The sequence below is a fragment of the Nymphaea colorata genome, chromosome 7, assembly GCF_008831285.2.
Source record: "Nymphaea colorata isolate Beijing-Zhang1983 chromosome 7, ASM883128v2, whole genome shotgun sequence".
Lineage (NCBI taxonomy): Eukaryota > Viridiplantae > Streptophyta > Magnoliopsida > Nymphaeales > Nymphaeaceae > Nymphaea > Nymphaea colorata.
In genome coordinates this window covers 12,893,918-12,917,072 of record NC_045144.1, presented here as the reverse complement: position 1 = coordinate 12,917,072, position 23,155 = coordinate 12,893,918, and the positions used below count along the sequence as shown (strand labels likewise).

The 23,155-nt window shown below is 41.9% G+C and overlaps 1 long non-coding RNA gene across 1 annotated transcript; it reads left to right on the top strand.

Annotated features, from left to right (window-relative positions):
- The first annotated feature begins 17,173 nt into the window (after positions 1–17,173).
- LOC126410231 (uncharacterized) lies at positions 17,174–23,073 on the top strand. Its single transcript, XR_007573864.1, has 2 exons — positions 17,174–22,636; positions 22,776–23,073. It is a non-coding gene; the product is annotated as an uncharacterized LOC126410231 (long non-coding RNA).
- The last annotated feature ends 82 nt before the right edge of the window (positions 23,074–23,155 follow it).

Genomic DNA, 23,155 nt, shown 5'->3' with positions numbered 1-23,155 from the left:
GTTTTGAATTGTGCGTTGAAAAGCGACTTCAGTTATAGAAGCTAGCCTTAAAAAACTAGAGCTAAACTTACCTTATTTAGACACCTAATACCTAGAGCAAGGCCACCTAGGTTGTCGCCTTGATGTCAAATGACCATTTTGACCATGAATGTCAAAAAATCTTAGAAACTCTGTTAATTATCTATAACAGACCCAAATAGGGTAATTTTTTGCTCTACAAGTCTCCAAGGGTAGTTAAAATCAACTCACTAGCTCTTTTTTACTAGCTCAAGTCAGTTCACTAGAACCTAAAACTATAATTTTAGCTTGACCGTATCTACTTAAGTCCAATCAAGTTGAAGATAAGATTACATTAGGAGAAAGAAAATATCATTTCTCTCACCGTAAGTTTCCAAACCCAAATTCAGGTTTAGAGTAACTCGCAGGTTTCCACTGTGACATTCACTCATTTTTAGCAAGGCCCAAGTTATATTTCATTTTCAGCTGGGTAAGGTTAGCTCGAACTGAGCGTGGATCATGTTCATCATATATAATTCTATCCTTCCTAGTTCAGCTTGAGTTTGTTCATCTTGGTTTGAGATAAATTTTGTTTTAAAGGTCTTGAAGCTTATCCTTTCTTGTTTTCAGAGATTTGACCTAAATTTGAGCTCATCCTAATGGAGTGAGCTGAAATTGAACTAGGATTATGTTTACCTATATAAAACTATCTTCTTTCATATCAATTTGAGTCAATTCATCTAATTTTGTTTCAATTTAGTTCCAAAGGTTCTAGAGCTCATTCACCTGTTTTTAAGTTTTTAAGCTAAATTTGAGCTCAACTTGATGGAGTGAGTTGAAACCAAACTAGAATCATGTCTATCATGTATAAAAGTACCTTCCTTTTGTTTGGTTTGAGTTCATTCATCCTAATTTGAGTTCAATTCAGTGTTGAAACTCCAGAACTTATTCCAAGTACTTGCTACACTCTATAACCAGCTGTCAAGCTCAATTCAGCTAGATCTTTTCACATATCCTTACTGGTAAGTGGCTGATCTAAGTACCCTCCAGCTCCAAATAGTAAAAATTCCAATGATAACCTAACTTTTCATGCCCTCCTCAGTTTCCCTTTATAACTAGAACAATTAGAGCTTGTAAATTAAAAAGTGATAGAAAAATCCAAGAAGTATTTTTTCTATAAAATTTTAAGCCAAGCCAATCTAGAAGTAGGCCAATAGGCTGGTCTAGTCAAATTGAAAAACATAGGACATACAACATGTACACCTTAGTTTATGACTTTATTTAGTTCTTAAAGCCTTGACCTAAGCCAAATTCATGATTTGAGCCTGTTTCATTCCAATATAACACCCAAGGGAAAATAGTTATTTTTAAAAATATTTTCCCCATGTCCAAGGGCAAAAGTGCCACTTCATCTTCAATAATGCCATTCTACATTGAAGTTATATGTCACCTATACATTTTATAATATTTGAATCATCAATTACGATCTTTTCACAAACATTTTTAGATCCTTGAACTATTGTCATCCATGTATCTTATCTATAATTTTTCTCTAAATCTTCTATCACATCTACGATCTATTTTTAGAACTCTCTCTAGATTCAGACCTTTATCTAAATCTCATAAACATGTCAAAGATCATGTCCATATCTATTATCTGAAACATTGTTTGGGTTCAAATTTGAGAACTATATCTCAATGCAAAGCTCCTGCATTTCCAATGATGCAGTCTTTAAATTTCCTTTTTATTCATTTGTTGCATAGCTTCTGAATAAGAGTGAACGAAATCATTTTTCCCAATAATGAAATTAGACACAAGCCCACCAAAAAAAAATAGACGAAGCAAAAAAAAAAGGATCAAAGAGTGAGAGAGAACAAGCTTGAAGGGTTGGTGGGTTGGATAATGAAATGAGCTTCTTAAGAGGCTGGTGGTTTGGATGATTACACAAAGACTTCTGAATAAGAGTGAACGAGCACCAAAAAAAAATAGACGAAGCAAAAAAAAAGGATCAAAGAGAGAGAGAACAAGCTTGAAGGGTTGGTGGGTTGGATAATGAAATGAGCTTCTTAAGAGGCTGGTGGTTTGGATGATTACACAAAGACTTTATCTTTCTATTTCTATTTTTCGGTAAATTTTTTATAACAATGATAACTTCAAACCATCATTTTGCTAATCAATTCCATTAAAAGCTCATTTTCGGTATTATAACCAAATGCTTGCCTCTTAAAGGAGAACTTTTTTTTATTAAATAAAAAGGGATTTGGTGAGCATATTTTCCAAAATTCAATCATAAAAAATAATTTCCATTTCTACGCTGCAGGTTATGTCCTTATGCACAATTCAAAAATATAAAATAGGATAACAGGTGAACCTAGAGAAAATAACATGTGAATCACAACTGTTACACTAACTATATAGATTCTATATTTACTGTTAGAATATTGTGTATTGGGAACCGGGTCTAGATATGGACACGGTCCCATGGGCGTGGGAACCAAGAGTGGCTTGGTTCCCTAGGTGGGTCTCCCTATTATATTCCCACTTATTGCTGTTTTGTTGATTAAGTGAATAATAATATTCTCTCTCCTAGGGTTGCGGTTTTGCCCCTAGGTTAGAGCCTCTCCGTGGTTTTTCACCTTTTCTTGAGGTTTTCCACGTATATCGTGTGTTTCCTCTCTGTTTCTCTTGTCCATTGCGTGTTTTTACATGGTATCAGAGCCAACGCGTGTGAGATTGTTGGTGTGCCAGTAGCGTATCCACCGTTTTTCCGTCGCCCGCCAGTTTTTGGTCTCTGCCACCGCCGCTTCCCGCTGCCACCGTCGCTGCCGTTTCCGCCACCGTCATCCGTTTTTGCCGCCGCCGCTTCCCGCTGCTGCCGTCGCTGCTGTTTCCGCCGTCGTCATCCGTTTCTGCCGCCGCCGGCGTCCTCTACAGCGCCGTCGCAGTCGCCCCCTTCAGCGCCGCCACCGTCGCCCTTTCCAGCGCCGCCGCCGTTGTTTTTTCAGCGTCGTCGCCTGCGCGCCTCCTGGTTGTGTTTCTTGGTGTTGGGTAGTGCTGCTTGTTGGTGCACGTGATGGCCGAAGAGATGATCCCCAAGATTGATGTTGCCTTCGACACGAGCCAGACTACCAAGAGCGAGAACTTGCCGGTTCAGGTCACGTCTATTCGTTTGAATAAAGATAACTATCTCTCTTGGTCTACCGCACTCGAAATAGGGATAACTAGTCGCGGTCGCCTTCCCTATATCACAGGGGAGAAACCGGCGCCTAGCAAAGCAGACCCTCGATGGGCAACTTGGGCGTTGGAGGACAGTCAGGTTAAGGTGTGGATCATTAGTTCTGTTTCTGCTGATATTCAACCTCTTATTCTACGGAAGTCGACCTCTTATGATATGTGGACGGTGCTTGCGAGGATGTATGGCTGTAAAAAGAGGGTTCTGCGTACGTATCAAATTAAACGCAGTATCTACTCTCTTAAACAAGGTGATTTGTCTGTAGCCTCCTTCTATGCTGCCCTGAAGACTAAATGCGAGGAACTCGACTATCATGTGAATAATGACTGGAACTGTGGGTCTGATCATGCCTTGTACTGGGAAAAGGAATGGATTGATCGTACGTTTATTTTCTTTGGAGGCCTGCGTGATGAATTTGAATCCATTTGGAGCGGAGTCAAATTCTCAACTGTGATGAGATTCCTGGGATAGAGGAGGTATATGCTCGGGTGGAATCTGAGGAACAACGACGCCAAATGATGCATATTGACTCCAGTCATAGGAGTTCTCCTTCAGCCTTTGTTAGTCGTGCTTCAGGGACTGGACAGCGTCCTACTCGACGTTGTAGCCATTGTAACAAATTGGGACATTCAGTTGATTTCTGTTGGGATATTAATCCTGAGAAGAGACTTGTCTGGGGTCGCCCTCCTTCTAGTCGGTGGAGTCCTTCTGTGCCAGATCCCAGTCAGAGTGGCTCTTCAAGTGTTGAGAAATATAAGTTGTCCACTGATCAAATCAAGGAACTGCAAGCGTACATCAGTCGCCTGTCTACTACTCAGGAGGAAGCCTCCACGTCTGAGGGAGCTCAGTTAGCCCAAGCTTTTGTTGCCACTAGCGATCAAGGTAATTCCTCTCTTGGTGGTTGGATTGTTGACAGTGGAGCTACACATCATATGACAGGGGATCCTAAGATGTTTCAAGAATACAAATTGTCTTTCGGGCAGCAACGCGTGTCGATGGCTGATGGTTCTTCTATCTCTGTGGCTGGAAAAGGGAGTTTGTCATTGTTAAATAAATACCATCTTCATGATGCTCTTCATGTTCCTAATATTCCTATGAATTTGTTATCCGTTAGCAGTATTACCAAGGAGCTTAATTGCAATATAATTTTTTCTGTTGATCGTTGTTTCCTGCAGGACTTGGTGACGGGCAGAAGATTGGGATTGGTTCGGCTGTTGATGGACTTTACAGACTGCCTGTGCAGGTCGCTTCTGCTCTTATTTCAGCCACTGGTGGGCAGTTGTCAGGCATGGAAGACAGCTCCACCATTATGCGATGGCACGAGCGGCTTGGTCATCTTTCGTTTTCGTTGATTAAAAAGTTGTTTCCTAGTCTTTTTCATTCTGTTTCTATGGACTCCTTCACCTTTGAAGTGTGTCAGTTGGCTAAACATGTTAGGGCTTCGTACCCTATTTCCTTCAATAAAACCACCAGTCCTTTTGCTTTGGTTCACTCTGATGTTTGGGGTCCTTCGGGAGTACCCACTTGTCGTGGTTTCCATTACTTTATGACTCTTATTGATGACTACTCCCGTTGTACGTTCGTGTACCTGTTGAAAGAGCGTAGTGAAGTTCCCGTTATTGTAAAAAATTTTGTTGCCTTTGTTGAGACTCAGTTTCAGACTTCTATTCAGGCGTTCCGCACTGATAATGGTAGAGAGTATGTCTCTCAATCCCTTGATGATTTCTTGAGGAGCAAGGATATTGTTCATGAAACATCCTGTAGTTACACTCCACCCCAAAATGGCGTGACTGAACGGAAGAATCGCTATTTATTAGATGTCACCCGGGCTATTATGTTCCATCGGCATGTTCCTAAGCGTTACTGAGGTGATGCACTTCTCACTAGTGCACATCTCATTAACCGTATGCCTACTCGTGTGTTGAATGGTCATTCCCCGTATTCTGTGCTTTGACCTACTCAGAATCGCTGGCCACTTACTCCTCGGGTGTTTGGGTGTATCTGTTTTGTACATGACCATAGTCCCTCTCTAAAAAAACTTGATCCTCGGTCTATCAAGGGTGTCTTCTTGGGGTATTCCTCTACTCAGAAGGGATACAAATGTGTTGATCCTACCACCTCCAAAGTTTATGTCTCCCGGGATGTTACTTTTCATGAACATGAGGCATACTTTCCTATGAATCCTCTTCAGGGGGAGTGTCTAGGGAACAGTGGAGAAGAGTATTCCTCAAATCAGCTGATTCAGTTTATGGATTTCTTAGATTACAAGGCCAGTCACACTGTGGCAGACATAGTCAGAGGTGAAAGGGGCTCTGTGGATGATCAGCCCACTGCCCGTGATCACTTGTTTGGCCAGGTGTACACCAGGAAGAAGAAAGATGTGGTTGAGGATGTTGATGTTACCAATCCCAATCCTATGAGTCCCCCGGATGACCCAAGTCCAGTGAATGATGAGCTTCCGATAGCCCTACGCAAGGGCACCAGGTCATGTACTTCTCATCCTATTCAGAGATTTGTTTCTTATGCAAACCTTAGTAAGGATTACAAATCCTTTATTACATCCTTGTCTAAGTCTGTGATTCCCAGGTGTGTGGAAGATGCTAGAGAGGATCCTAAATGGCTACAGGCCATGACAGAGGAGATGGATGCCTTGGCAAGGAACAACACTTGGGAAGTAGTTGATATTCCCAAGGACGCTCATTTAGTTGGTTCCAAGTGGGTGTTCAATGTGAAGTACAAACCTGATGGTACTGTGGACCGGTATAAGGCTCGTCTTGTTGCAAAGGGGTTCAGTAAAAAATATGGTATTGATTATCTTGAAACTTTTGCCCCTGTTGCTAAACTGAAAACTGTGAGAGTTATTCTAGCACTTGCTGTGCAAAAGAAGTGGAGAATGGACCAACTTGATGTCAAAAATGCATTCTTAAACGGCCGTCTAGAGGGAGAGGTCTATATGAGCATACCTCCTGGATATACCCAAGGCGGAAAATGTTGTCATCTCAAGAAAGCCTTGTATGGATTAAAGCAGTCTCCTAGAGCGTGGTTTGAAAGACTGAGGATAGTTATGAAGATTAATGGATACAAACAGGGAAATGGTGATCACACTTTGTTCATCAAGCAGAGAAATGGCCTGGTGAGTCTTCTTCTTGTATATGTTGATGATATGATTGTCACTGGTGACGATGAAAAAGAAAAAAGAAATATGAAGGAGAGGTTAGCTGCTAAATTCGACCTTAAAGATCTGGGTAAACTAAGGTACTTTCTAGGAATAGAGATTGCTCGATCAGAAACGGGGCTTGTTATGAGCCAAAGGAAGTACACTCTGGATTTGTTAAAGGAGGCAGGTAAACTTGGATGTAGGCCCTTTCTAACTCCAATGGAGTCTGGTACTAAGATTAGCATCAAAACTGGCAACATCCTGGATGAGAAAGGAAAAGGACGGTATCAGAGGTTGGTTGGTAAGCTCATCTATCTTACTCTAACCCGCCCTAATATCACTTATGCTGTGAATGTGTTGAGTCAGTTTATACATGCTCTTACTGATTGTCACTGGAAGAGTGCAGAAAGAGTGTTGGGATACCTGAAGAATGATTCAGGGAAAGGATCACTATATACTCAGCAAAACCAGTTTAATATTGAAGGATACTCTGATGCAGATTGGGCAGGGTGCACTGATACTAGGAGGTCTATCACAGGGTACTGCATCTTTCTGGGGGGGTAACCTGGTTGTATGGAGAAGTAAAAGGCAGAAAGTTTGTTCTAGATCCAGTGCTGAGGCTGAATACAGGGCGGTTGCTATGGGAGTTACAGAAATGTTATGGTTGAAGATCCTTCTAGCAGATATTGGAGTTGAAATGGAAGAGAAGATGAAGATGTACTGCGATAACAAGTCTGCGATTAACCTTGCAAATAATCCCGTCCTGCATGACAGAACTAAACATGTGGAGATTGATCGCCACTTCATAAGGGAACGCATAGATTCAAAGGAGTTGATCCTGCCTTATATGAAGTCTGAAGATCAAATTGCAGATGTTTTAACTAAAGCCTTATGTACATCCCAATTTGAAAAAAATGTGAGCAAGTTTGGCATGTTTGACATGTATGCCAAGCTTGAGAGGGAGTGTTAGAATATTGTGTATTGGGAACCGGGTCTGGATATGAACCCGGTCCCATGGGCACGGGAACCGAGAGTGGCTCGGTTCCCTAGGCGGGTCTCCCTCTTATATTCCCACTTATTGTTGTTTTGTTGATTAAGTGAATAATAATATTCTCTCTCCTAGGGTTGCGGTTTTGCCCCTAGGTTAGAGCCTCTCCGTGGTTTTTCACCTCTTCTTGAGGTTTTCCACGTATATCGTGTGTTTCCTCTCTGTTTCTCTTGTCCATTGCGTGTTTTTACATTTACTAACTTAAATGAAAGTGTCAATAGAAATAAAATCTAAGGATAGAATTGGACTCCAGCCTTGCCACGGTATGCCTTTAGCTTCTACAACTTTTGAAAAGACATTTTCAATAAACTTTTGTAGAAAACAGATGCCAAGAAATAAAAACTAACTTCCATAATAGTGATGAATCGGTTTAGTCGACAAGGAATGTGATCATATCCAAATTCAAAATCCACATAACTTTCACCTTGATAATGGAAAATAAAATATGGTTGGCATGCAAGAGAGTATGCCATGTGACCTACCTGCCAAAGCATGATATCAAAGATACATTTGGCAGTTGTGACTACTGCCAGTAAAAAATTAGAAGGAACTTGCTGCCTATTTGAGGTAACAATATGTAGTGCACTCTCGAATTGATCTTTGCTTTCTGGATTCATATAAGACATGAAATGTACCATACCAGCATGTCAGAGAGAAAGAGAGAGAACATTCCCAACTGGACCATGAAAAATTATACAAACTCAAATAGCATACTCAGTCCAAAATCCTTAGTACATTCATATACAAGAGCAGATAGGAGAACATTCCAACCAGTTGAGATGCGCTTGATGCAGTCAACAAGTGTAAATGGTTAGCTGAACTAGGGAAGCAATTGCTTATGCATATCATGTTGATTCTTATGGATTGAACCTTTTACTTCTCATCCTTTTTGTCATCCTCTCTTTCTTCATTAAAAAAAAAAACTTTCAATTGCATGAAGAATTCCAGCAAAAGAGAAAGTGAAACAATGAGTCCACAATAGGAAGTAATATGATTAATTTTTTTAAAAATGTTCTCACCCTCCCCCTTTATATTAAAAAAATGAATGTTTTTCTTTAAGAGCCAAACTTTCAGTTATAAAGACAAAGAATATGCTTCGTTTTTATTTTTTTGTTAAAAACATGTCTTCTTCATAATGGTCGCATAAAGGATTAGCCCATTACTTCCTCAACCTAAAAAATAAAATTATAATTAAAAAAGTAAAGTCTTCATGTAGCCGTCCAAACCACCAGCCTCTTAAGAAGCTCTCTTCAACTAGTGTGATTTGCACTGCCATAGGTGCCATAACGATCAGAATATTCATATACTAAATGGATTACTTGCCTTCTTCCTATCCACGTTGGCCCTCATTCCCACTCTGGTGATGGCCGCCATGTATCTTTCCCTTACAGTTTTAGACCCTTCTTTCCGGTCCATCTCAGTTCCTCTGCTACACCGCCATGTATCTTTCCCTTACAGTTTTAGACCCTTCTTTCCGGTCCATCTCAGTTCCTCTGCTACGTCCTGCTCTTAAAGCCATGGGAAGCCTCCAACTTGCTTCACGTCCTCTTCGCCATCCTCATAGGAATCTTTTGTACAAACACGAATCCCGCAGTCATCAGCCCAGGATCAAGAGGGCGACCCTTTCAGCCAAGCTCTTTGCTTATTTAGAAAAACCTGAAGATCGGAATGGCCATGATAAGGTTGACAAGAGCCACATTATCTTCCACAGGCCTGATCCACATCACAAAGTAAGGATCCATGCAATCAGCTGCTGTCCGAAAAGGAAGTTTCATTGTCTCTGCATTTGAAGGTAGATTGATTTTCACGTGATGGTTGTCGGAACAGAGAGATATGATCCGAAGCAGTCTTATTTTTTTGGACACCATTGTCAAAGTGACTCTAATTTCATCTTCTACTCGATAATCTCCTCTAAAACCAATAAATGGCTCGCTGAATTAGGGAGGCATTCTCATGTTCTCCTTTGCCCTTTAATTCATAGACCCATGATCATTGTTATTGGTTTTGGCAGGAGAATAAGCAGAGATGAAGTTGGGGTTCCGAAACTGCACCCTTTGAAATAATAGTCACTTTAACAATAGGCAATTAGATATTTGCCCCGAGAACCATACCTCTGTCTTCCGGCTATCATCTGGAAACTAGGGTACCTTCAAATCCAGAGACAATGGAGCTTTCTCTTGGACATCATTTTATGGGTGGGTTCCCTCATTGCGATGTGGATTAGATCAACATAAGATAATGTGGCTACTCCCCACCTAGTTTGGCCATTGTAGTATTCGGATTTTCTCAAACAGCCGAAGACGTTGGAAAGAAATGGTCATTCCCTTGATAGTAGGGATGTTGGCCGTCATCATTAATTTCTCTGCTAAAGATGGTACTGAGGATGGGGAAGGGGACGAGAAACAAATTGAAGGCTTCCCATGACTTGAAGAAGAGGACATGGTGGAGGAACTTAATCAAAGGGGAAAGGGGATAGAAGGCCAGTTGGAATATAGGAGCCAAGGATGGCTGCCACCAACAAAGTGGGAATGAGGGCAAACGAGGATAGAAAAACAACAAATATTCCATTCGTTATTTGAATTATATTCTAGTGGTTATGGCCAATGTGGCAGTGGAAATCTTGGTTAGGTTGTACCCTTTGCCCTCTGCCTTCATGGTAGAGAGAGAAAGGAAGAAAGTGAGAGAGAGGTAAGAGTGAACAATGTCCTTCTGAAAACAATTGCATTAAAGGGTGATAGTGTCACGGGCCGAGTTTCTCCAGCCCGCGCGGCGCCGAAGGTGTTCTCCAAAACCTTCGGCCAGCCGTCTCTCTCTTAAGCTAGTGGAAGCATTCATCTTTTCTTCGGGACTGTGGACTAGACGAGGAGTGCTAAGCACTCGGCATACCATCACCCAGGTTTATCCCATTGTCGGCCATCGGCAAGCCGTGGCCATGAGGCCCTGTCAGAACTTCGCAATTCCTCCAAGTGTCTATCTACATCCAAACGAAATCTGGGTGGGGGTAGACTTCCCTTGGGAGGAAGTCCCCAGCCGAAGCCAGTTGACGACTATATGTCATTAAGTAAGGCGGCGACCATCACCCTACTCGACGATGAGCATTCACTTGCTCACCCCTGCGTGACTCTACGGGGTTGTGGAACGCAGCGTATGCGCCCACTGGGGGAATTGCCCCTAACCCACGCGCACCCCCTTGTGTATCCAAACACTACGCGTGGGGAACCCACTAGATTCCCCAACGACGGACTTGCACTTCCAAAGGGAAAGCTGATCTTGATGCATTGAAACGCCTTGTCGTCGCACCACCGCGCTGCACATTCCACGTGCATTGCTTTCTACTAGAATCGGCGCGCGATTGAATCCCACATGCCTTCCAACTATGCCTAAGCTAGCCAAGCAGCATCACCTTTTACTGGCTTGGCCGGGTGAGACATAGTCCGCCGGCAACAGATAGATTGACATATTTAAATAAAAGTATGAGGAACATCCACGTCCCTACATATTCATCATACAACATAAAAAAATAAAGCCAATCCAAAACATGCATAATCTAAGCAAGTATAGGAAGCTAATAGAAAAATAATTTATAATCATACTTAAAATGCAAGAAACTAATAAAAAGGAAGCTAAATATGCAAAACCTAAGAAAGTAATAAATTGAGGAAAAAGAAAATAAACATTTAAAACTAAGAAGGAAAGAAATTTAAGAAAGCAAGAAATTAAACAAAGAGCATTTAACATGCAAAACCTAAAAGGCAAGAAAATGCAGAAGAGAAGTAAAAAGGGAAATTACATGGATGAAACGTTTCTGGAGGTTTAGGTTTTCTGAATTTGAACCAAGTATAGATGGTGACAAGCCTGTCAAAAAGACTACAACGAATGTAGAAAGTTTTGGCCAATAAAGCTTTTTATATTCAAGGAGAATTTGTTTTCTACAGAGTGCACCTAAGAAGTCCTTATTTGCCTCTTAGTTTGTAGCTCTCAAAAGAAAGGCCTGCCTTGAAATTTTCCCCTAAGGGATATTTATAGTTGCACAAAGAAAGGGAAAACTCTTTTACTTTAGATACACGACTAAACTTTTATCCTTTTAAAAACCTTTTTCGAAGGTGTGGGAAAAACATAAGAGTAAATGAGTGTAATTTTATAGTTGCACAAAGAAAGATGGTGCATTCTCTAGTGTAATTTTATTTGGAGACTTCATTGTCTTGTATCATTTTAGGCGACCTTCGGATGATGCTACATTATTTATTCTATCTTGTAGATTAACATTGTATTGAGATGGCCTAAATATTTATTTCACATAAGTTTTGCATGACATGTTTACCTGAGGAAAAGTATTGTACATGTAGGTCATTGTTAATGTGTTTATACGGTTGACACAATTTTTCTTGTGATTTAAGAGACGATAATTTATTTGCTCAAGCATGATCATTATCAAATTGGAAGTACCCTTCTATCATTAGTATGGAAGGATCAAGTTTGCAGTGATATTTTATAGGCACAAATTATTTTATAGACACAGATAGCAAAGAAGTAGCCCCACCTCCACAATGGATGCTTGTGTATAGTTCTTGTATCATAGCAATGGACTTGTTGGTTTGTCAACATATTACTCGTATTACTCTAAAAAGTGAACTTTTGAATCTAAAAAGTGAACTTTTGATATGATAATCATAAAATTGCATGAAGTTGATTTTTATATTTCACAAAGAGGTTCTACAACATACGGAAAGAACAATGGTATAAAGGGAGGAACAAACATAGTGATTGCAGATTTGTAGAGGTTTGTTTCTGTTGGTTCAGCTTATGCAACATGTAAACATTCCTACACCATGAAACTTGCAGGTGTGATGTTACCTGTCATAGATAATCAAATAATTTGAATTCATTATTTTACTTTACAATCATATGGCCATGTGATGGATATTTCACTTGCTTACTGATGGAAGAGGTCTATTTGTAATCCCTTCCTCTAGGTGAATGATAACAACAATGGCGCAAATCTGGAAGTAATGAGGAACAGATTGAGTCACTTGTTAACATTTAGATGGTTATAAGCTTCCTTATGACAAGCAACCCGGGATTCTAGATTATCCTTTCTCATCTCGGGTCCATATTAACTTTGTAGGATACATTGAAATTAGAGCAACTAGTTCTCCCAAAAAAGATTGGTTTGGGATTTCAGCAAACAAGTGGCTAATTGCAGTGTGAATAAGAGTGGGTATGGGAAAGAGAAGCTCTGCGGGAGAAACCTTGTGCTCTAGGGTTAGCACAACGACTCCCGGGGTAGTCCCTCGGGAGCTCTGGGGCTTCCCCTCGGACAGTGAGACCATAGATGAAGGCAAGCAGGAGAAGATGATGGAGGACCCTGTTACCGGCCTACCTCTAGCACGGCCGAGACTAGCGGCCGATGGTGCCGAGAGTAGCCAAGGAGCATCGGCCACGCTAGTCACATGCATAGGCGAGGAGGTTTCAGCGCTTGAGGAGGTTGATCAAGAGTTCAGAGATGCTTTTGAGGGAGGAGAGGGCAGAGCATCAGGGCCTGAACACCAACAACTTAAGGAAACTCTTCAGGAAGGTCACAGACCATGCCAGGCACTCATACCCGGTCTAGGTCAGGTCGGTCCTGAGTCTAGTCTGAACCCAGGTCAACGGGGGTAGCCTAAAACCCAACCAAGGCAAATTACGGGCTGGGCCTATAGGGCGCAGCCACAACACTTAAAAGAACCGAGTCTAGGCGGCACCCAGACAAGACTCACTTGTGCTCACAAGGCTCGAGTCTAGTTAGGATCCCGAGACGTCTCGTCTCAGCCTTTGATTTCGCCATTTGCTTTGAGTTGTGTGTGTGTCTCGGTTCGAGTTGCATAGTGAACCGAGACAATGAAAAGACTATTTAATCTTTCATTTACTTTGCTTTTCCAAGATGCTTGAATGAGAATTGAACTTTGGATTTCATCTTGGGCGTCACTCTCTCTGTCACCTCATCTTCCTCGCAATCAAGTCCAACTCGCTTCACCGGCGGCGGCCTAGAAGTTCTTCCAACCACGATCAACCGACGACGGCTGGTTTTGTCTCCAATCCCTCGGCTTCCTCCTCACCTACCCTGAGCTTCTCATCTTCTCTACCCGATCGGCCAAAGGAATCAAAGGTAGGAGCTCACTGGATATTGCTATCCAAGGCATTAGCCGGCAACCTCTTCTACTCATTCCCCCATCAAAGCAAAGTTCAGAAGGAGGCGGTGCAATCTCCCTTCAACCCGCGGAAGATTAGAGGCTGCTAACCATTGTCACAAAAAACACCGTTTTTAAAAAAAAAAACGTGTATTTAATGCCAAAAACATTTATGTCGTATAATACCCGTACTATTCCCGTTTTTTTTAAAGAAACGTCAAAAAACAAAAAACGTGTATAATACCCGTTTAATACCCATATAATACCCGTATTATACGTTATTTTCCCATTTTTTGTCATTATTTTCCTGTTTTTTGCCGTTTTTTTACTAATTATTATTTTTATAATTTTTAAGATGTATCAAATGTTTAATTTTTTTTAAAAATTTGCCAAACTTTTCCTGTTTTATTCCCGATATATAAAACTTTACCGTATTATACCTGTTTTTTTTCTTGTCATTTAATAACCATCCCCGTTTTTTGTAACAATGATTGAGACCTCACCAACGGGTAACCGTTTACTTGTCTTACGCCCTGTTTGGTAGAAGGGAAAGGGAGGGAAAGGGAGGGAAAGTGGCAAAACTTGTTTGGCAAGGAGGGGAGGGAAAGGAAAGGAAAGGGAGGAAAGGGATTGTGTAGTGTAATTTCTTTCCCTCCCAAATCGGACGGATTGGGAAGGAAAGGAAAGGAATAAAGATGAAAAATTATATTTTACCGATAATACCCTGAGGACCCACCTCTTGTTGAAGAAGAAACACCCTTTCCCTCCCTCAAAGCCGTTGAGAAGAAACAGAAAAAGAGGCAAGCAACGAACAGGGCGGAAGAGCAAAAGAGCAAAGGGAAGAAGAAGAAGAAGAAGAAGAAGAAGGCCTCGACTGCAAGGAAGGTGAGTTTGTTTTTCTTCATCTCTCGCTGCATCTTTCTCTCTCTTGTTCTGCTTCTGTTTCATCTTCTTCTTCTTCCGTTTCATCTTCTTCTTTTTGTTTGCTTTTTTCTGTTTTCAGCGGCCGTCTGAAACAACGTCTGTTCTTTTTTCATCTAAAACGTTAGTTTTTTGTGTGATTTTGTTGGTGATGCCTCATCGCATTCCTCTGCTGATTGAAAAACGACATCTACTTTTTAGGCCAAGTAGTTCATATGCTTCCCCACAGATTTCGTCTGCAACTTTTGTTGTTTAATTAGGGAGACAAGAGAGTGCACACTACCTTCAGTCTTCTGAAACTGAAGAAATCGAGCATACTGCATAAAACACATGTTCATCAAGAGAAAATCTTTCAAATTGAATGCTTTATATGATCCTAGAGACAGAAACATCCTTAATGGTTAGGAACCAAACAACGTGTAGATTAGGGCAGAAAGATTAAAACATAACTACAGCCTCTGCTTTTGACAGCAGCTTGTGGTCCTCCAAAAGCTGGTAATGCTCACCACCTTCAACATGAGCATGGAAATCAGGAGAGCTGTGACCACTGGCTTCTCCCATTCTAGAATTTCGTGTAGCCAATGTGAGACCTGAACTAGACTTGAACTTTAGGTCAAGGTCCTGATATGAATCTGATGCCAATCTAACTAATAATGTAAATCTCCTTCAGTTATTAATCAGTCCAAGTTGCAGACTAATGGCAGCTTGTCTGAGTGGCACGTTTTATATCCCTTTGTATTATACAAACAGATGCAGTATAAGGCTGTCCACTTGACCTGCTTCCAGAAAGACAAACAAGTCAATTTCAGCTAACTTCCATACAAACCTGAGCCGCTCCTTCATCTCCTCTTGAGCTGAAGTGTTCCACCAGCCAAAACAACTGCACGAGCTTCGTCCATGATCAGTTTGAAGCATGATTGTTGATGTCGCTAGTTGTATATTTAGCTTGTCACATATGATCATCATCTTCATAAAAAAGTTGTCTTTGGCTTTGCAGCTTGTCGCATATTAGAAGACATGAGACGACACCAATGGAAACAAGTCGTTTTATTTTTGTGTTATAGTTTTTATTATTTAATACGTCGTAGACAACGTCGACGACAACTTATGCATCGATCAATTGGACTATCTTATGGAGAAAGACAAAAAATCAGAGATCAAATTATATATAAATTAGATGATGATGTACAATGTCGCAACATAACACGCATGGGAACATCAGCTTTCAAAGAGTTATGTGATATTCTTCGACAACATGGTGGACTACGTAGCACAAGACATTGTAAAGTAGAAGAGCAAGTTTCTATCTTTCTCATGATGTTGTCGCACACATATAAACAACGCGGGGTTCAGTTTTGGTTCTATCGTTCAACAGAGATAATTTCTCGATATTTTCACAAAGTACTGAGTTCAATTATTTTATTAGAAGACAAATTCATTCAACAATCTGATGGATCAACTGTGCCAGATGAAATCTTATACAATAATAGATTTTATCCATACTTTCAGGTAATAAATCAATTAATTTAGTTTTTATGTTTTATAATATGTCAATATTGCATTAACACTGAATTGTATTCCAGAATTGTGTTGGTGCAATTGATGGAACACACGTTCGTGTTAAAGTATCTTCAGAGGATGCACCAAAATATCGTGGTAGAAAAGATTGGCCAACTCAAAATGTGTTGGCTGCATGTTCTTTTGATATGAAATTTACATATTTATTAGCAGGTTGGGAAGGAACTGCTTCTGATTCGAGAATCATAAAAAATGCATTAACCAGAGAAGACAAACTAAAAATTCCTCAAGGTAATTGTGATTAAAAGCATGTATAATTTAAATATTTGTTGAAATATGAACCTAACATGTGATTCTGTTTTTTTTAGGTAAATATTATCTTGTAGATGCTGGTTTTCCGTTAAAGGGTGGACTTATCACACCCTTTAGGGGTGTGAGATATCACTTGAAAGAATACTCCAAACGAGGCCCGCAAAATGGAAAAGAATTGTTTAATTTTCGACATGCTTCTTTGCGAAATGTCATTGAAAGATCATTTGGTGTCTTGAAAAAAAGATTCCCAATTATAGCTAGTTCGACAGAACCAATTCGTGCAATACACAGTCGGACATCATCTTAGCATGTTGTATATTGCACAACTTTTGCATGGGTGTCGATCCAGATGCTAGCATTATTGAAGATGTTGATGCAGAACTTATGAATCAACCTAGTGAAAATTATTCTGTTCAAGTTGATGTAGATGAAGAGTACAAAGTTGGAGAATACACACGACAAATCATTTCAGAGACTATGTGGCAGAACTATCAACTTCATACTTCAATAGATTAAATTTTATTGTATATGAGACATGTTGACTTTTATTTCCTCATGTTATTTGTAATTACTTGATCTTTTATTGTTACATGTGATTTGTTCTTTTCATTATGAATGTCTTTCCTAAATTTGTTTTATTTTACATTTAGCTAATAACAATGAAGAAGAATCAAATATATACAGACCGAGGCAAGACTGAACAAGCTTTTTAATGAACTCTTTCCATTCCTTTCCCTTCCCTTCCCTTCCCTTTCCTTTCCTTTCCCTCCTACCAAACAAAGCGTAAGGGTTTTAGGGTTTTTAAGTCGTCTGTCCGATAGGGTAGATAGATTGTAACTAATTGGTTTAGGTTTGAAAAATTTTGGGCCGCATCAAGGAGATTCTGGTACTTGCGGCTGAGTTTTGGCCGTAGTCGGGTGAGTGCTAACCCCAAGTGCATTGAGATGGAGGCGCAGGAGCATAGGGCGACCGGCGACGGACCGGAGAGGAATTTCATGAGCAGGTATTTCGTGGGCAGATATTCTCTGGGTGGAGAAACCAAACCTGGCAGACTTGCCTCAAATGATGGTGGAGGTCAGAGAGATTGATCTGGTGGTTGCTCTTCACCCGAAAGCCGGACGGATTCTAAAAGGTATGTTCTGCTACTCAGCCATCGTTGGCATCCTGGGCAATCGATCTCGTTCAGGCCTCGATTATGGGTATGTTTTTCAACCCCTGAGGAACGAAACCCTAGATTCTCAGTTATTGGGAGCGTGTCGATTCTGCAGAGGAGAGCGTGGACAGCAGAGTCTCTGGTGCTTGTGGCTAGCAGGTGATCGCGAGGCCAAGAGATGAGCATTCGAGAAGAAGAGAGATCGTTTTATGAATCCAGCTCTTGGGGCTCTCGGCGTTGTGGCGGAATGATTACATCTTCAAAGGGATAGCTCGAGGGCTGGGCGGAAAGTACTTAGTAGAAGATGGCTACACCTAACCTGGGTTTCGTGAGATTGCAGATTGAGGTACCAGTGGGGTTTAACCCTGCTCCGCTGGTCACTTTGCACCTTGGTAATGGTCAGTCCCTAAGGCAAGAAATTGTTTATGAATGTAAGATCCTTTACTGCTCCATTTGTGGAGCCATGTCTCATGTGACAACAAACTGTCAGAGAAGCCTAAAAAGAGGGGTTGTGGAGGGAGGCGAAGGAGACCCGTTGGAGAGAGTTAAAATTGTTGATAGGGGGCAACCTTGAGGAGAACCACAGCGAGAAACGAGACATCAGGTTTCTCTGGCAAACCCTCAAGAGGTGCATGGTGGGACGGATGGTCAGGAAGGGAACCACAGTGCTATCAACCCTTTGTCAATGCTCACTCGGGATACCAGGCGTGTAGAGAAAAAGCAGTGATGAGCAAAATGGGATAGACGAGTGGCTATCATCTCGTGCAGATGTTAGATGACTCTCAGCGGGTCGAAGCGGAACAGGTACCCGTGTGCTGTCTCCCCAAGCTAATCCCTTTTCTATTCTAAACTCTGTTCATTGTACACACACAAACCAGGCTCGATCAGTGTTCGCATTTGGTGTGGCTGCAACGATGCCTGAGAAAGCCCATAAGGAGGCTAGTATTCAAACCGCAGCGCAGTACGTTAAATCTATGAAGGGGAAGAACCATGGAGAGTGAGGGAGGCAGCTGCTTCAGGAGAAGCAAGACCTCAACATTTTGGCAGAGGGATGGGTCGCCGTCTGTAGAAAGAGGAGGAAAGGAAGGGGGATTTGGGGAGTGGATCTGAGGGGAGCTGAGGAGTTGCAAAAAGGGAGCGGGACCAGCTTAGTCCCAGGGGAGAAAGGGGGAGGGGCAGACTCTGGTTTTCCATGCAGTTTCAAATAATGTCCTGGAACGTCCAAAGGGTTGCAAGGGCTGCAACTCTGGTTTTCCATGTAGCTTTCCTTATGGATAACTGTGGCCCATGGGCAGATTTTACCGAGCCTGGCCAGGAAAGCAAACTATACCGGCGTGGAGAACTCGATAGAAGAGGAGGAAGTGACGAGGGTTACCTGCATGTGGACTGAAGGTGATGTCCAAAGTCAGGGCTGGATCAAAAACAGGTGGTGGCTTGCTGGTTTTTTCTAAGTCTGCAAATGGGATTTGTCTATCTGTGTCATAGGAGCTTATATGCCTGCTCACCCGCTTCACCATAGCTGTGCACTAGGACAGCTTGCAATTTCTTGCAGCAGATCAGCATTCCAACAATCGTCATGGGGCACTTCAATGCAATGAAGCATGCTTCTAATAAAACCGGGCGCCTTCCCTCATATCAGTCTTGTAGCCAGTTTCGTTCCTTTTTAGAGGAATGTGGGCTTTTTGAGGTACGGACCCAGGAAGCCCCTATACCTGGTCGAATCACAAAAGGGGCCAAGGGAAGATTTGGTGCAAGCTGGATTGGTGTTTGCTTAATCAACAATGGCTCGAAAGCAGTCTTGGACTCTTGGGTAGAGATCTCTTAGAGCGAGAGCTAGGGTCTCTTCAGGCCACAAGGCTCTTGTGTTTTCCAACAAGGAACTTTCTACTGTGACTAAACCTCCTTGTCGCTTCAGATTCTATAGGCCTTGGCTGTCCAACACACTTGTTGTGGACATGATCAGGCACGCTCGGGAGGAGCCTTCTTATGGTTGTCCTATGTTAAGGGTTCTTGCAAAACTTGGTAGTGTCAAAGCAAGCCTTAAACAATGGAAAAGAGAGAGTGGTAACATCTTAGCAGAGAGGGTAAAAGCTTACCAGCAAGCTGGAAAGTTGACAAGAGGTAATAGAAAAGGGCAACTGGGATCTATGAGAGGAGGTAGATCAGACTAGGGAGGAGCTCAATCAGAAGCTGTTCATGGAGGAAATCTATTGGAGTGATAGAGCCAAAGTTAGGTGGTTGCGTGAGGGGGACCGCAACACCAAATTCTTCCAGGCTTCGGCCAAAGGAAGACAGGAAAGGAATACCATACACAGTTTTCAGGTTGGAAATCATTTGTATTCAACTATATCGGATATTTTGGAGAGATCGATAAGTTTTTATGAGGAATTCATGAAAGAAGGCCAGGCTAGCGGGAACCTTCAAAATACTGAATTGAAGGGAAGAGTGTCTCTGATGTGGAAAATCAGCGCCTCCTTTGCCCAGTGAGCCGGGAAAAGGTAAAAGGTGCTGTTTTTTCTTTAGATAGTCATACTGCTGCCAGCCCCAATGGGATCCCCAACTATTTCTACCAGTAGCTTTGGGGGATTATAGGGACTGATGTCAGTAGAGAAGTGGCAGATTTTTTAAAGAGCGAGAGACTGGTTAACAGCATTAATTTCACCAATATCATGCTCATTCCCAAAGTGAGAGGAGCGATAAGGATTTAGGATTTTAGGCATATAGCATTGTGTAATAGTATGTACAAGATTATATCCAAGTGATGGTAGCTAGATTACCGCTCATTCTAGCTCGTACCATCGGGGAGCAACATGGGGCGTTCATTAAAAATAGTCATTCACGATCAGATCGCTGTAGCCAATGATGTTGTCGATCTCTTGGGCTCTAGAAAGGAGTATTCACTTTGCCTTAAATTAGACCTCTCTAAGGCTTTTACGATTGGGTTTCGTGGAAATTCCTTGCCAATAGTATGGCCTCCTTGGGGTTCCAACCATCATGGATAAGTGATCATGAAATGTGTTTAAACGTCCTCTCTCTCAATGCTCATCAATGGAGTGGAGGGTAGGGCATTTAGCAGCGGCAAGGGTATCAGACAAGGAGACCCGCTCTCCTCCTATTTGTTCATCATTGTTATCAGACAAGGAGACCCGCTCTCCTCCTATTTGTTCATCATTGTTATACAAATTATCGCCAGAAATTTGGGTAGAAGGGTGATAGAGAGGCAAATTCTCATTCCGCTGTGTGTCAAGAATTTGCCTTGGTTGAGCTCTTATGTTTGCTGATGATTTTCTGATCTTTGCTAAGGGCTCCCCGAAGTCTGTGAAGGCTATTAAGGGTTTTTTGGATGACATGGAGAAAGTATCAAGATTATCAGTTAATGGGGATAAATCCGTCATCATTCCCTTTGTTATGACTTCAAGTGAAAGGCAGCAAATTAGTGATACTCTCGGCTGGTGTCTTGGCCCATTAAATACTTGGGCCTTCCTTTATTTGTGGCCCCATTGAAAGAGGAACACTACCAGGACTTGATGCTTAAGCTGGACATAAAACTGTGCAATTGGAAAACTTTCTCTTCGGCAGGTAGATAGTGTGTAATGAGATACAACCTGGGCTCGGTGATCTCCTTCTGGATGCAGGTGTTTCTTCTCCCTAAGGCGACCACGCTAAGCTGAAACGGACAATGGCGACTTTCTTATGGGCTGAAACTAGTACGATGCATAGAAGTCACTATGTAAGCTGTTCCACTCTCACTAAACCGATTTTGGAAGGAGGGATTGGTTTAAAAAAGATAGTGAATATCAGTGAGGCGCAGTTGGCTTCTAGATTCTGCAGGATTGTAAATCTGGATTCCTTCCTATCCAGATGGTTAACGAGTAGATATCTGAAATGGTCATATAGCATGTGGTTCAGACATGAGAGAAGGAAAGGATCATAGGCCTGGCAAAGCCTCAAAGCAGGCTGGAGGAAAATTAGTAGCAATGCTCCATTGGAAAATTGTCTGGGCACACGTGTAAAGTGCTGGCTAGACCGATGGGCAGATCATAATCTTTGTAGATTATCTGATTGGGGAAGAATATGGTACGAAATACAACATGTTAGAGAGATTGGTAGAGGCAATATGAAGATCTAGGGAGCAGCAACACCTTTGGCCTGCTACCTTGTGCAGGGCTATCGACTCGATGCAGCTTGCAAAGGGACTGGATCAGCTAGTCAGCTGACTCAGCTCTTCTAGCAACCTTAAAGCCTAACCAGCCAAGATATTTGGGAGGCCATCCGAGGTAAAGAGGAACCCAAGGTTGAGCTAGAGCAGCTTGGTTCCTCTATGTCGCGTGCAAGAACAAACTCCCTATGCTTGAAAAATGACAGCAGCTATTAGATGCTTTTTATGTCATAAGGCGGAGGAAAACAACTCCCACTTGTTTTTACAATGCAACCAAACTATCAGTCTGGAATTGGGTTGTCAAGAAATTTGGACGCTCTCGGATGCCTTGGCTGGATTTGAGGAAGGAGGTGGAGCTCTGGTATAATGCCAGGCTAGAGCCAGCTTGGGTAAAAAAGAAATGTTTGGAGTGCTTCCAAATAGTAATCTGGAATATATGGTGGTGGAGGAACCAGCTGGTTCATGATTCTGTGGAAGAGCTCAATGTGCATGTAACCAAGATCATTTGGTGTACCTGTCAATCAGTGTTTAAGGGTCTGCTCATATAGGAGAGGGAGAAACTTTTACTGAAAATATGGAGAGACCGGACAACATGGTTGGTTTGAGCTTGGAGCTGGTGAATTTCAAGCTTAACAATGGTAGTCGGACTGCAGCAGTTTGGAAAAGCAGGCGACTGGGGAGCTGATAGTGAAGACTGTTAGTGCTGTCGGGGTAGAGAGGAACCATAGATGCAGTTGCTATCCTCATGGTTAGAGGAGTAGCACCCTCGGGGAACTGGCTTAAAGGAAAGATAGAGGGAAGACGAAGGTGGGAGGATGAATGAAGGAGAGAGCAGGAAGCACCGGACGGCATTCAGGTTCACTGCTCTTACACTACGCTGGAAGCTGGTTTGGCTGTGTTCGAAAATGAATTCCACGAAGAGAGGCGAGCTACTAGTTGATCATGTTATTATGTCCACTGGCTTGGGACAGGTCTTTGTTTTGGCTTGGTTTTTCCTTGGGCTTTCTAATGTGCTGTTTTTGTGGCTGGGAGCCAGGATTTTTTCCTGTGTAGGATGGTTAGGTAGCTGATGCTCTGCATCCTAATTTCCTTTTTGTATATTCCATTCAGGTTCTGCAACCCGAGCATAGTTTCCTTGGAAGTGATACAGCGTTGCACGTGTTGTTCTTAGTCCACCGGAGCAAGCAAGGATCTTGATCAAGAATCCTGACTTAATTTGATTTTTGTCATGGCTCTACTACTCTCGCCTATTACTCAGCAAAAGCCTTCACTACTTGCTCACCATGTAAAGCTGTATAACTTACAGTTAGTGTTTTTTTTACCATATGTACTAGTCCATGTATGTGTTCTATTGTTATTCGTTTAACTGTAATTAACTGTATTTGATATTCAACTGAAATTGGTTTTAGAGGCACCCTTAAAAACCAGGTTTTTGTCTTCCAAACGAAAACCATGTTTGAAAAGAAAACTTGGTTTTTGTATTGGCATCC